We start from the raw sequence: 15201 nt of genomic DNA, 5'->3' as shown, positions 1-15201 counted from the left end.
GATACGCCCACATTTGAATACTGGTGGAGTGGGGTGGGGGGCTGATTTTGTCATTTGGGAGTTGTAGTTGGTGGGATTTATAGTTCATCTATAATCAAAGAGCATTCTGAACTCCACCAATGACGGAATTGAACCAAATTTGGCACACAGAACTCCCATGCCCAACAGAAAATATTGGAAGGGTTTGATGGGCATTGACCTTGAGTTTTGGAGTTGTAGTTCGCCTACACCCAGAGAGCACTGTGGACTCAAACAATGATAGATCTGGAGCAAACTTCACACAAATACTCAATATGCCCAAATGTGAACACTGGTGGAGTTTGGGGAAATTAAAGCTTTGTATTTGGTAGTTGTAGTTGCTGAGATTTATAGTTCACCTATAGTCAAAGAGTTCCTTGAACCCCACTAGCAATAGAATTGGTCCAAACTTCCAACACAGAACCCCAATGACCAACAGAATGTCCTGGAGGGATTTGGGATGAGTTGACAGTGATTTAGGGGAGATGTAGTTCACCTTCCACCTTTCTGATGAGTCTTTGGCGACCCCTCTGACACCCCCTCGTGACCCCCCCCCCCAGGGGTCCCGACCCCCAGGTTGAGAAACGCTGTAGTAAGGTCTATCATGGGAGCAAAAATACAATGCTACGGCACCATAAAGACTGATTACTCTTGAGTTAATCTCTATGAAGTGTTATTGGCAATACGTAGAGTGGAAAATATGGCAATCATAATGGGTCAATATATGTCATAATATTTGTCTAGACATCCAGGGTTGAAAAGGGTTATATTGTTGTTGTAAAAGGTTATTTTCCAACCCTTTTCCAGATGTATCAATACACACTGATTACTCCTCTGCAATGTGAAGGGAACTGTGCTTGGCCGGTTCCAAACATATGAGGTTATCAACGTCTTAGACAAATAAAGAATATGTCTGTGTTTGCACCACCCATTTCCAGGGAAGTTGAGATAAGAAAACCAGTGTAAAACCGATGGTATTGCGGAAGGATAAGCATTGTACTGATGTTAAAAGATTCTGGATTAGAGAAAATATGTCTTGAATTCTGTGTTGCTATGCTTTCATTCTGCTTTTACTAGTACAAAGCCACATATTTTGCTATCAGAAAAACAGAGAGCAGAATGTCTAGAAGTAGGTCATAGGCAGGGCAGTAATACAAAAGCATTTCCGAAATGTGAAAGGGGAGAAGTTGAAGGCAGTACTTGGGAAGGGCAGTTTCCTTTTCCCCCTCCAGCTTATACTTTGCAAACATAGCTATGTCTAACAAAGTTGTACTGTACAGCAATGATAGTTTACATCTAAATTTTAACTTTAAAAATCAAGACTCCTTAATTAGTTCAATTGCTCTTCACATCCTTTTTAATTTTTCCTGTTCTACCTCATCCTTCACACCATGTGTTCAGAGGTGAACCCCCCTCCCCCTCCCCCAAGACTCTGTAAAAGATAGTTCAAAATCAGGGGATTCATAGTTTTTCCAAGGACACCAGGCTGGAATGAATGGACATTTCCTGAATTTCCATAATCCACTCAAGAATGCATTGTATTCCTTTCTCCCGCCTCCTCTCTCCTGATTCACTGAAGCGCCGAGGCGGCCGAAGCCCTGTGATTGGCCCAGGCGCACAGCAGAAGCCTTGTGATTGGTCCAGGCACTCGAGAGGCAGCTGAGTCTCCTCCCAGCTGTTGAAGCACCAGCCAATCACCTTCAAGCCAGGCGGAGGGCGGGGAGCGGGAAATTCAAACTTTTATATCGCGATCTTCTCACCTCCGTAGAGGGACTCAGACTGGCTTACAGCAAGGATTCAGTGCTACTAATACAAGTTAATACATCATACAACAATACAAGATTAAAATACATATATACCAAATCGCCAAGGTAAAATCATATTCAACTCAGTCTGCATATGTGGTCACTCACTTTGGTCTGTAACCAGTCTCAGCCATTACTCTGGGAATGCTTTATTCCATAACCAGGATTTCACTAGCCTCCTGAAGGACAAGAGGGAGGGGGCAGATCTAATCTCACTTGGGAGAGAGTTCTATAGCTGAGGGGCCCCCACAGAGTAGGCCCTGTCTCTCGTTCCCACCAAACACGCTTGCAAAGGTGGTGGAATCAAGAGCAGGGCCTCTCCGGAAGATCTTAACGTCCTTGATGGTTCATAGGGGAGAATACATTCGGACAGGTAAACAGATTCTCTATTCATAGATTCAACAGGTCTTTGAATGCAACCATAAGGCTGATGTGACCCTTGGTGAAAATGGGTTTGGCACCTCTTATAGAAGGAAACTCCCACATCTGTGAAGGGTGCAAGGTTTTCTTAAACAAAATGAGAGTAAGGAAAACATACAGTTCTTCCATAAGTCAAGAAAAAAATCCATTTCTATTTTCATGTCATTATGTCAACTGATTATCACTATTGTTGGTTTAATTATTATCAGATATATGTTTTCAGATAACAGACATAGGTGTATTGTGTTGTCGAAGGCTTCCATGGCCGCAATCACTGGGTTGCAGTGAGCTTTCCTGACTATATGGCCATTTTCCAGTAGTATTCTCTCCTGATGTTTTGCCTGCATCTATGGCTGGCATCTTCAGAGGCTCTGTTCCTAGTGAGGCAAGTAGGGTGTCTAGATATCTGTGAAATGTCCAGGGTGGGAGAACATTCACGCTTGCTTCAAAGAAACAATGGTTCTTTCTCTCACCCTGGACATTGCCAGAGAGAATGCTACTAGAACATGGCCAGACTGCCCGAAAAACTCACTGCAACCCATAAATTTATGGTTTTATTTTTACCTTTGTAAACATTTTTACAAACCTAGAAAATTCATGGTCATACAACCTTTTTAAATATATATATATGCTACTTTTATAGTAATTTGGCATACAAAATCTATAAAATTTAATACATAACTAGTGGTCCCCTGCCACGCGTTGCTGTGGCCCAGTCTGGTGATCTGGAAATTAAAGTAATGAGAAAGTGTTGGTTTCTAATCTATGTAATTTCTTTATGCTTGTGGGTAAACAGTATTTCTTGCTGTTTCTTTGTAAGTGTTGATGTGGAGATTGTCTGGTTTGCCTACTCTGGAACATGCAACATGGAAATTGTCCTTCTTTAGAGGTCCCTTTCAAATCTTTGATACTGCATCTGTCATATACATATATGTGTGTGTGTGAATGGCTGGTTGGCCCTTTGTCAGGAGGGCTTTGATTATGTTTTCTTGCCTTGGTGAAGGGAGTTGGACTTGATGGCCTGAAGGCAGCATTTCTCAACCTGGGAAGTCAAGACCCCGGGGGGGGGGGGCGGTCTCCAAAGACCACCAGAAAACACAGAATTTTCTGTTGGTTATGGGGGTTATGTGTGGGCTGATAGGCCCAATTCCATCATTGGTGGGGTTCGGAATGCTCTTTGATAGTAGATGAACTATACATCCTAGTAACTACAACTCCCAAATGTCAAGGATTGTTTCCCCCAAACTCCATCTGTGTTCACATTTGGCCATATTGAGTATTCCTGTCAAGTTTGGTTCAGATCCATCATTGTTTGAGTCCACAGTGCTCTCTAGATATAGGTGAACTACAACTCCAAAGCCCAAGGTCAATGCCCACCAAACCCTTCTAGTGTTTTCTGTTAGTCATGGGAGTCCTGTGTGCCAAGTTTGATTCAATTCCATCGTTGGTGGAGTTCAGAATGCTCTTTGATTATAGGTGAACTATAAATCCCAGCAACTGCAACTTCCAAATGACAAAATCATAATTTTGTAGTGTAGTGAGACGTTTTGTTGCCAAATTTGGTGTAATTTCATTCATTGGTTCTTTTGTTTTTAAGGAACTCATTATGCACAGAGCATTTATATATATATAGATTGATTGAAGTAATAATCCAGATAAACTCTAGCTTGGGGAAATAAATACCTACATGAGATAAAATCCTCTTTTCATTAGAATCTGTGATTACTGTGCGAGGTTTTATTTCCTGAGAATCTGCTAGTGAGAAATGCAAAGGAGCCTAGCCAACCTGCTCAGATCTCAGCTAGTACCTGTAATTTCAAAGAAGATTATAGTCAAATAGTTTAAATTCAATTTTTAAAACTTCTGGATCTGTCTATAGCAATTACGGTATATGTATTGTCAAAGGCTTTCATGGCCGGAATCACTCAGTTCTTGTGGGTTTTTTCAGGCTATATGGCCATGTTCCAGAGGCATTTCTCCTGACGTTTCGCCTGCATCTATGGCAAGCTTCCTCAGAGGTGAGGTCTGCTGGAGCTGGGAAAAAAAGGGGTTTTATATATCTGTGAAATGACCAGGGTGAGACAAAGGGCTTTTGTAAGTTGGGCTAGGTGTGAATCTTTTAACTGACCACCTGATTAGCATACAATGGGCTGACTGTGCCTGGAGCAAACTCTTCTTGAAAGGGTGATTAGATGTCCCTGCCTGTTTTTCTCTCTGCTGTTTTAATTTTAGAATTTTTTAATACTGGTAGCCAGATTTTGTTCATTTTCATGGTTTCTTCCTTTCTGTTGAAATTGTCCACATGTTTGTGGATTTCAATGGCTTCTCTGTGTAGTCTGACATGGTGGTTGTTGGTGTGGTCCAGCATTTCTGTGTTCTCAAATAATATGCTGTGTCCAGGCTGGTTCATCAGGTGCTCTGCTATGGCTGACTTCTCTGGTTGAAGTAGTCTGCAGTGCCTTTCATGTTCCTTGATGTGTGTCTGGGCGCTGCGTTTGGTGGTCCCTATGTAGACTTGTCCACAGCTGCATGGTATACGGTAGACTCCTGCAGAGGTGAGAGGATCCCTCTTGTTCTTTGCTGAACGTAGCATTTGTTGGATTTTCTTGGTGGGTTTGTAGATTGTTTGTATGTTGTGTTTCCTCATCAGCTTCCCTATGCGGTCAGTGGTTCCCTTGATGTATGGCAGGAACACTTTTCCTCTGGGTGGATCTTCATCTTGACTCTCGTGGCTTGTTCTTGGTCTTGCAGCTCTTCTGATGTCTGAGGTGGAGTATCCATTGGCCTGGAGAGCCCAGTTGAGGTGGTTCAGTTCATCTTGGAGGAGGTGGGGTTCACAGATTCTTTTTGCACGGTCTGCCAAGGCTTTGATGGTGCTTCTTTTTTGACTTGGGTGATGGTTGGAGTTTTTATGTAGATATCTATCTGTGTGTGTGGGTTTTCTGTAAACGGTGTGACCCAATTGTTGATCTGGTTTGCGGATGACTAGGACATCTAGAAAAGGCAGTCTTCCTTCCTTTTCTTTTTCCATGGCGAATTGGATGTTTGGGTGGATGCTGTTAAGATGTTCCAGGAACCTGTTGAGTTCTTCTTCTCCATGGCTCCAAATGGTGAAAGTGTCATCCACATATCTGAACCATATTGTGGGCTTTTTGGTTGCTGTTTCAAGAGCTTGTTTTTCAAATTGTTCCATGTAGAAGTTAGCTATGACTGGGCTGAGAGGGCCCAGTATTACGGTATATTCTTTAACATTTTAACCAGAGATTTGCCTGCTGCCTGACCCCAAACCACAACAGCGAGGAAATTTACTCAGATCTTCGCAGTATATTTCCATTTTTACAGTCCTTCTGCTTACTGAACTTGAAGCAATTATTAACTACTTGCTTTAATTGCACTAACCAACTGCAATGCAAATAGTTATGTTTCTTGAAATTTAGCAATGTTTTGTTTCTCAGGCTGGATCCTCACTGCCCTATATCCCAGGATCTTATCCCAGGTTATTCCAGGCTCCTTCTACACTGTCATAGAATCCAGATTATCAAAGCAAATAATCCACATCTGCTTTGAACTGGTTTATAAGAGTCTACACTGCCATATAATACAGTTCAGAACAGATAATCTAGATTTTATATGGCAGTGTAAAAGGGGGCCCAGATTATTAGGCAGTGTGAAACTCATATAATCCAGTTCAAAGCAGATAATCTGGGATCAGATCCTGGGATATGGAGTATATGCAGTATAGATCCAGCCTCAGAAGCCAGTTGGGGACACAAAAATATCACAGAAAGGATTCATTGACTGCTATTGTTACACATGTCCAACTTTGTTTATTTATCAGTCTTATTTCTATACACCAGAGCTTTCCAACTATTTCATGTTATTGACAATAGAGCCCCCGGTGGCACAGTGGGTTAAACCCCTGTGCCGGCAGAACTGAAGACCGACAGGTCGCAGGTTCGAATCCGGGGAGAGGCGGATGAGCTCCCTCTATCAGCTCCAGCTCCTCATGCAGGGACATGAGAGAAGCCTCCGACAAGGATGACAAAAGCATCAAATCATCCAGGCGTCCCCGGGGCAATGTCCTTGCAGATGGCCAATTCTCTCACACAAGAAGCGACTTGCAGTTTCTCAAGTAGCTCCTGACCCGAAAAAAAAAGTTATTGACAAGGAGCCGCGGTGGCGCAGTGGGTTAAAACCTTGCACTGGCTGGGCTGCTGACCTGAAGGTTGGGTTGCTGCCAGTTTGACGGGATGAGCTCCCTTCCGTCAGCTCTAACTTACGAGGACATGAGAGAAGCCTCCCAGCAGGATGGTAATACATCCGGGCATCCCCCTGTAGACGGCCAGTTCTCTCACACCAGAAACAACTTCCAGTATGTTCTCAAGTCACTGACACATTAAAAAATGTCATTGACACACTTTTTAGACATGCATCATTTCACGACACAGTAGTTCAGTTTTATAGCAAACTGGAGGTTCAGCCAACTCCTTCTAACACATACGGACACATACATAAATTGTAATAACACAATATATGGGGACACAATATATCTCATCAAAATATTTCATTTATATATATTTTTAATATATGACTATTGGTTATTTCTCATAGACTCAGAGGTTCCTCATCATGTTCACACTATACACTGCAGCCGGCACACTACTGTGTCAAGATACTCCGTTTGGAAAGCTCTGTATCCACTTATACCAGCAGTAATATTGGACATCACACTGGCAACAAAGATCCGCATAGTTAAAGCAATGGTATTCCCCATAGTCACCTACAGATGTGAGAGCTGGACCATAGGGAAGGCTGAGCGAAGGAAGATAGATGCTTCTGAACTGTGATGTTGGAGGAAAGTGCTGAGAGTGCCTTGGACAGCGAGAAGATCCAACCAGTCCATACTTCAAGAAATAAAGCCTGACTGCTCATTGGAGGGAAGGATAGTAGAGGCCAAGATGAAGTACTTTGGCCACATCATGAGAAGAAAGGAAAACTTAGAGAAGACAATAATGCTGGGGAAAATGGAAGGTAAAAGGAAGAAGGGCCGACCAAGGGCAAGATGGATGGATGGCATCCTTGAAGTGACTAGAATGACCTTGAAGGAGCTGGGGGTGGTGACGACCGACAGGGAGCTATGGCATGGACTGGTCCATGAGGTCACGAAGAGTCGGAAACGACTGAACGGATGAACAACAACAAATATTGGTGGGTTGCTAGAGGAGAACCTTTTAATGATGAAGATGTAGGTTTCATAATGTTATTGAATCATCACAGTGTTTAGTGGGAAGGCTGCCATCTTATTCCTTTGTTGAAAGTAAACAGTTTCAGAAATAAATCTAGTCAAGCTTTCTCGGAAGTGAATGAATATATTCATTTGTATCAGCAGTTGATTTTGTCATTAGGGAAAAGAAAGAGACGTATTTCTGGGAATTTCTGCCACATACTTCACTGGTGTGGAGTAGTAGTTTGAACATGGATGAACAACTTTAAAGATCAGAGTTTTCCCATTCATCAATGGAAACCCATTGGGCGACCTTGGGAGAGTCATACACCTTAGACAAGGCGGAATTCAGTGGTAGATGCCAGTTCCTCTCCAGTTTAGACATGGAGTCCATCAGCTCCTATCCCACGATGTACAGCTATTGTTGTTATAGTTATTGTTGTTGTTGTCTTTATACCCTGGCTTTCTCCCTGTGGGGACTCAAGGTGGCTAACAATTCAAGGCGACTAACAGCTACTTCTGGTGAAGCTCCGTGGTTTAACTAAAGCAGAGCCAGTGTATGCCACTGCCATGGTAACACAGGAGGCCTCCCGTGTTGCATTAGCAACAATGGGGGGAAGCCGTGGCAGACGCTTCTGTTAGGGCTCAGCAGCAAGACGCTTGGGATTTCTCAGAGGACGAGGGGGATGATGGCTTCCCTACTGAGGATGTGTGTGATCAGAGTGAATTGCAGGCCTTAGATCAGAGAGAAGTGTTGGCAGTTACAGATGAGGCAGAGGATGTTTGGAACTCTAATGTTCATTCCTTGGAAATTGACCTTCAGCAGAAGATGGGGATCTTGTGGGTTTTTTCGGGTTATAGGGCTGATATCGAGCTGCTTTTAGGAGGATCTCCCCAGCAAGGGAGATCCCGAGGACTGCACCAAAGAGAGTCCTTAAACCTTGGTGAGGCCAGAAAAAGCCAATTTCAGCGATAAAAATATTTAAAATAATAAATCCCCACCAAAAGCGGAAGAAGTTCAGCGACCGAGGTGTTTTATTAGCGATTCAGCTGAGATCAGATGCATTGCAGGAATCATTCCACCACAAGTATGCTGCTAGGGCAGTTACAAGCATATTTATAGAGAAAATACAAAGGAAAACAGTTCAAATCTCCCACCCGCGCTCTGCCGGCCGGCTTCGTGCTGATTGACAGCACGATCAGCTGGGAGAAGGCTTGGCGGCCTGCCTTGCTCTGGGCCAATCAGCAAGTTCCTCTGCCTCTGGAGGGCCAATCAGCAGGCTTTCCTCGCTTCTGAGGATGGACGAATCAGAAGCAGGCAAGGCGGGACAACCGCAGACAATGGGGGAAATGATGGGATTACAGATTGCCGGCCAGCTGGAATGTGAGGCATTGTTTTGGCCGGCAAGGTGCGATCTCCATTATAAAGGCTTTCCTGTCCTTGATGAGTTTTTGGGAAGAACACAAACAGGATCAGGCGGCGGACCTCAGTGGGGTCAACACTGCCCTTTGTAAAGTTAATCTTTTTTTCCAAAGTCTCATAGACTCCCTCATCTCACTAGACATGCTCAGAGGGCGAGATAAGGAAATCATAATGGCTATTGTTTCATGGAGATGAGTTGATCAACAAAAGAGTTTCGAGGGAGGCAGGGTTTCTCCTTCGGGCTGTTCAACAATCCTTGGTCATTTTTACAGGGGAAAGGTCAAAAGGGAAAAGGGGAAACGGACGACATTTGGATCTTCATCTTTACTCTCGTGGCTTGTTCTTGGTCTTGCAGCTCTTCTGATGTCTGAGGTGGATTAAAAAACTCTAAAATTACAACAGCAAAACAGCAGAGAGGAAACAACCAGGCACATCTTAACACCTCTCCACAAAAGATTTTCCCAGGCTCAGCCAGGCCTTCAAATGCTAATGAAGGTGGTCAGTTGAAACATTCACACCTAGCTCTAGCAGAGAAGAGCTCTTTGCCCCACCCCAGCCATTCCACAGATATATAAACCCATTGTCCTAATTCCAACAGACCTCACTACCTCTGAGGATGCTTGCCATAGATGCAGGCGAAACGTCAGGAGAAATGCCTCTAGAACATGGCCCTATAGCCCGAAAAAAACCCACAAGAACCTAGTGATTCCAGCCATGAAAGCCTTCGACAATACAGAAGATGGGGAGTTTTTCCCATGATGTCAGATTAGACCTCCCCACGGATGGAGTGAATGATAGATTAATCAGGCTGTTGCACACCAGGACTGGGGTAGGCACCTTTGAACCCGTAAACACACCAATAAGCAAAGCAATTTATTGAAGATTAATATGGCAATAGTTAACAAGGTAAAAGCATTCAAATAGAGAAAAGGCAATCTCCACAAAAATAATAAAATAAGCAATGTAAGAAAATCCAATTCAAATCCAAGACAGGAGACAAATCAGTCCCAACATCCAATAAGCAACTCCATAGGAAGAAAGTCTTTCTTTTCCAAAAGTGGCAAAGGTAAAAGTCCCTTGAAAAAAACAGGATCAAACTTGAATCAAATAATCCAAATGCAGTAGCTTGAAATCAGGAAAACCAGCTTACAAAAATCTCAGCAAGAATATGAATATAAGGCAAGATTATACATGATTCTCAGCATAAACAAGAAAGCAGGAAGCAGATATGAAAGCCAAACGTTGGACTTACTGAAAAGTATAGATTCACAGGCCCTATATTTATTCAGAAAGCCACAGCAAAAGCATTCCGTTTCCCTTGGGAAACCTCTCCCTGGCCCCTTTTTTCTTTTAATATTTCAGACCGTCTTCGTCTCCTCCGAAGATGAGGAATCCCTAACATTAACCCCATGAAAATCCATCAATACGTACTTAAAAGTCTCTCCTGTCCCCTTCCCCTTGTGCCAGTCAGGGCGCGTAAACGTACTTAAACGTCCCAGGTGGCGATGTTGATTCATTTGATTTCTCCTATCAAAGAGTGTCTGGTCCTCCCTCGGCTTGCCAATTAGTACATTCCTTTCACGATCATTATCTAGCCTTGGTCGAACCTTTTCCTCGGCCTCTTTTTCTGTTAGCATCGAAGCATCTTTGCCTTGGGAAGCAAGGATCCCAGAATCCTCTGGTTCACTCTGGCTAACTGTACCCTTGTGATTTCTTGGTTGGATCTGGGCTTAAATTAAGTGGTATTTACTTGGTATCTCCAGAGCAGACAACCTTGCCATAGAATCAAGTTTCTGTTTCAGCTCTCATGCTCATGAATCAAGTCTCCTGTGTTTGCATATGTTCCTGTAAGAGTTTTCTCTCGAAAAGTTCCTGTTTTCATGCTTATGGATTTATGCCTATGATCTTGTCTTCCTGGATTCCATGACCCTTGCTATTTTGGACTACTGATCTTTGTATGTATGGACTACTGCTATTTCATAACAGTTTTTCTACTGTTTTTTGGCAAATGCCTTTTTCCTGCTTATCTCCGCGATCGCATCTTCCCTTATGAACCAGTGAGTACCTTGAGATCTGGGGAGGCACTGTTCCCTCTCCCCCCGCCGTCTCAAGCACGGTTGGTGGGGACGAGGAAGAGAGCCTTCTCGGTGGTGGTCCCTCAACTCTGGAACTCCCTCCCTAGGGAGATCAGACAGGCTCCCACTTTGTCCTTCTTCTGGAGTCAACTAAAAACCTGGATGTTCTGGTATGCTTTTGATTAAGCAGCTCACCAGTAATTTTCCTGTCCCTACTTGAAATTCCGCACTTTACACCGGCATATGATCTACCTCAACCTGTGTTATGACAGTATTTCCTGCCCAGTTTACTGGATTGTTGCACTTTCCTGCGCTTCTGTAAAAATGTGTTGCATTAATTGAATCTGTTCCTCAGCTATGTTCTTTTCTCTCAGTCATATTGTTTTTATATCTATATATATAAAAATGCTCTGGGAATAATGAGTTCCTTAAAAACAAAAGAACCAATGAATGAAATCACACCAAATTTGGCAACAAAACGTCTCACAACACAAGGAGTGACCATCACTCAAAACATTATGATTTTGTCATTTGGGAATTGTAGTTGCTGGGATTTATAGTTCACCTATAATCAAAGAGCATTCTGAACTCCACCAACAATGGAATTGAACCAAACTTGGCACACAGGACTCCCCTGACCAACAGAAAACACTAGAAGGGTTTGGTGGGCATTGACCTTGGGTTTTGGAGTTGTAGTTCACCTATGGACTCAAACAATGATGGATCTGGACCAAACTTGGCACGAATACTCAATATACCCAAATATAAACACAGATGGAGTTTGAAGGGAATAGATCTTGACATTTTGGAGTTGCAGTTACTGGGATTTATAGTTCACCTGCAATCAAGGAGCATTCTGAACCCCACCAATGACAAAATTGGGGCAAACTTCCCACACAGAACCCTCATGACCAAAAGAAAATATTGTGTTTTCTGGTGGTCTTTGCTGACCCTTCTGACATCCCCTCGCAACCCCTCCCCCAGGGGTCCCAAAAACCAGGTTGAGAAATGCTGCCTTAAGGCCATCCAGTCCAACTCCCTTCACCATAGCAAGAAAACATAAAGCCCTCCTGACAAAGAGCCATCCAGCCATAAATATATATGATTCACACACACACATGTATATGACAGATATAGTACCACCTCCCTGGTGCCCCCCCCCCCCCACCCCCGGGGTCTTGACGTCCCAGATTGAGAAATGCTGCCTTAAGGCCATCCAGTCCAACTCCTTTCGCCAGGGCAAGAAAACATAATCAAAGCCCCCCTGACAAAGGGCCATCCAGCCATTCACACAAACACACATATGTATATGACAGATGCAGTATCAAAGACAATGATATGTTGCATGTTCCAGAGTAGGCAAACCAGACAATCGTCACATCAACACTGACAAAGAAAAAGCAATACTGTTTAGTACCCACAAGCATAAAGAAATCACATATATTAGAAACCAACACTTTCTCATTACTTTATTTTCCAGATCACCAGACTGGGCCACAGCAACGCGTTGCAGAGGATAGCTAGTTGCTTATAATTGTGTTGTATTTGTTTTATCTGATGTTTTTAATTGGTTAAAGTGTTTTACTTGTGTGTTTTAATTGTAATTTTCGGCTTGTCCCTTGTAAGCCGCCCCGAGTCCCCTAGGGGAGATGGTTGGCGGGGTATAAAAATAAAGTATTATTATTATTATTATTATTACCTTTTGTACATGCTTTTGTAAATAAACTGCTATAGTTAGATACTACTGGACTCTGGTGTGGTCCTGGGTGAAAAGGTGTCCCAAAGCTAGAATGCAACAGCTTTTCCCTGTGGGATGGGGTTAAGTGTAAGTCAGGCAATGTAGGGCACCACCGGATTTGTCACAATCCATGGCAATTCTGCCAGCCAATATGATGAGACCGATACATTATCAGTCCCAGAAAACATCATGATAAAGTCACTTTAGGGTTGCCATAACAGAGAAATGACTCCAATGAAGCCAAGCATGCCCCCCCCCCTCCAATAAGAGGTGCTAACTTATAGTTCTGCAAAGGGCAAGGGCACCAGACTGCACAATAGGGGTAAAGCCTTGGTCAATTTGCCAAGACACTAACAACAGCAAGGACCCCAGGAGGCTTTCAGGGAGCAGATTGGTCCCTGGGCTCCAACCCTTGGAAAGAGTTACAGTTTTCCAAGGGCAAAGGACCAGAGTGGTGGGTCTCCCTTAGCTAGCTCAGTGGAACCTCTGAGACTTTCTCTTATGAATTTTACACTTTTATCATTCCCCACAAACATTTCCCTTCCTCTACAAGTACAAACCCTTATGAATTTCTACCCTTATGAACTATGGACACATATTATGTATTTCATGGTTTCCTCGTGGCAGAGCCCCCCCCCCCCCCCATTTGACCTTTTCCCCCTTCTCCTCATGAAGAAATCCCCCCAGGAAACTGCAGAGCCCAGGCATTCACTAAAGAACTTTAATCCAGAATTTCCTTTGCATGAACAATATCCTGGCGGCTGCCCTTTGTTCTCGGAGGATCGCCCAACAAAGTTGCCGCCCCCTGGCAAAACTTTAATCATTTTTCTACCTGGAGGTCAGGGGACCTTCAAAAAGTCCCCACCTTCACACTGGTTGATTTAACTAACTTCCCACTAAGGAACACTCACCCCAGTTTCGCCCTCATTGTCCTCATGTTTGCTGGCCGGATTTTCCTTTACACATTTTGATTCATCCCAATCAAAACACAATAGATCAGCCCTGCTTGAGACTTCCTTTTTTGTCTCGCGAGCCACATGGCATTATTTTTTCAAAACTCATTCACAGATTCCTTTGTGTTCTATCGTCCCGCCTCCCTCTTTCGTGATTCGCTGTCGCCGCTAGGCGGCAGGAGCCTTCCCATTGGATCCAACGCACCGCTGAAGCTTCCTGATTGGTCCTGAAGCCCAGGGGGTGGGTGGGCCGCCTCCCAGCTGTTCTCCTGTTGCCCAATCACGGAGGGGAATATCACGGAAGCCGGGGCGGGAAGTTTGAACTCTACAACTTTGAATTTGCTATAAATATGACTGTATTGGTGTATTCTCCTCATGCTCTGCTGGCGAATAATTGCGGCTCTGCATCCTTTTCAGCTGAATTGCTAATAAAAGCCTCGGTGGCCATTTCTTCAACCTTGGTGAGATTTATTTGGGAAAAATCAGGGAAAATTCTGGGCCTTTCTCCTCTTTCACTTGCCATGGGTTTCGGACTCTCTTTGGTGGGTCTAAGGGCTTCTCTCTCCTGGGCAGGAGCCTCCAAATTCTAGCTCGATATCACCAAGATACATAATAACAATATACTTTGATTTAGGTTGGGTGCTATCTGTTCAACCTCAGATAGCAAAATATCTGAAGTACTAAAGATAGAAGGTTAGGTAGAAGACCACCCTCAAACTTCCTTTCATATCTCTCTGTAACAACCTTGCCTTGTTAATGAAGCAAGGAAATACTGCTTTGAATTTAGACATGATTTTCATTTTTTTTGTTGGAAGGTGTGGGAGGAGAAAAGACACAAATATATGCACAACCAAGCTGCTTTGCTCATGTTCCCAACTAGGAAATTTTATCAGTAATGAATGTCCTCAGGGGATTCTCTCTATGCATGGAAAGGTCACGCACCACCCAGCCTGAATCGGCTCTGACTTGGCAAACTACTTTTGTGATAACAAACACACCAGGAGAGTGTGCTTGCAAAGTAGTTCTGAGAAACATGAAACCAGAGAAGATGAGAGCTGGAGGTTGTGCAGAGATTTCAACGGTAAATGGGGAAAGTGCATGTAGGAAATATAACATTACGAAGAACTTAACAGATGTCTGCTATGCTTAAAGCTGAGCTAAAAATAAACAAAGAGTGAAGGGCAGTGGTTTTACTTTCAAAAAAAATTCAAGCTCAGAAATGTTCAAGCTGGGATGAGCTAGGTGCTGCAGACAGAGGGAGATTAAAGTCTCAGGCATTATGCCAATAGAAAATTGGAGACTCGGCAGCAGTACAGCCAGAACCCAACACCAGCTGCCTCTGCTGCCCAGTGTTGAAGCAGCACTTAGATTGCCGCTTGAGGGAACCAGGCGAATGCCTGTCGGGATGAAAAATGACTCCACTAAAATGGTCAATCTAATTACTGCTCAGGTACTTTCTGTTCAGTATCTTCAGTTTGCCACAAAATGTAAAGCTGGAGGTGGAAAAATGTATCACTGTGGTATAATTATAATACCTTTAGGTGG

The sequence above is a fragment of the Anolis sagrei genome, chromosome 3 (genome assembly GCF_037176765.1).
Source record: "Anolis sagrei isolate rAnoSag1 chromosome 3, rAnoSag1.mat, whole genome shotgun sequence".
Classification (NCBI taxonomy): Eukaryota; Metazoa; Chordata; class Lepidosauria; order Squamata; family Dactyloidae; genus Anolis; species Anolis sagrei.
The sequence above is the reverse complement of the archived record's forward strand: the minus strand, read 5'-3'. Positions refer to the sequence as shown.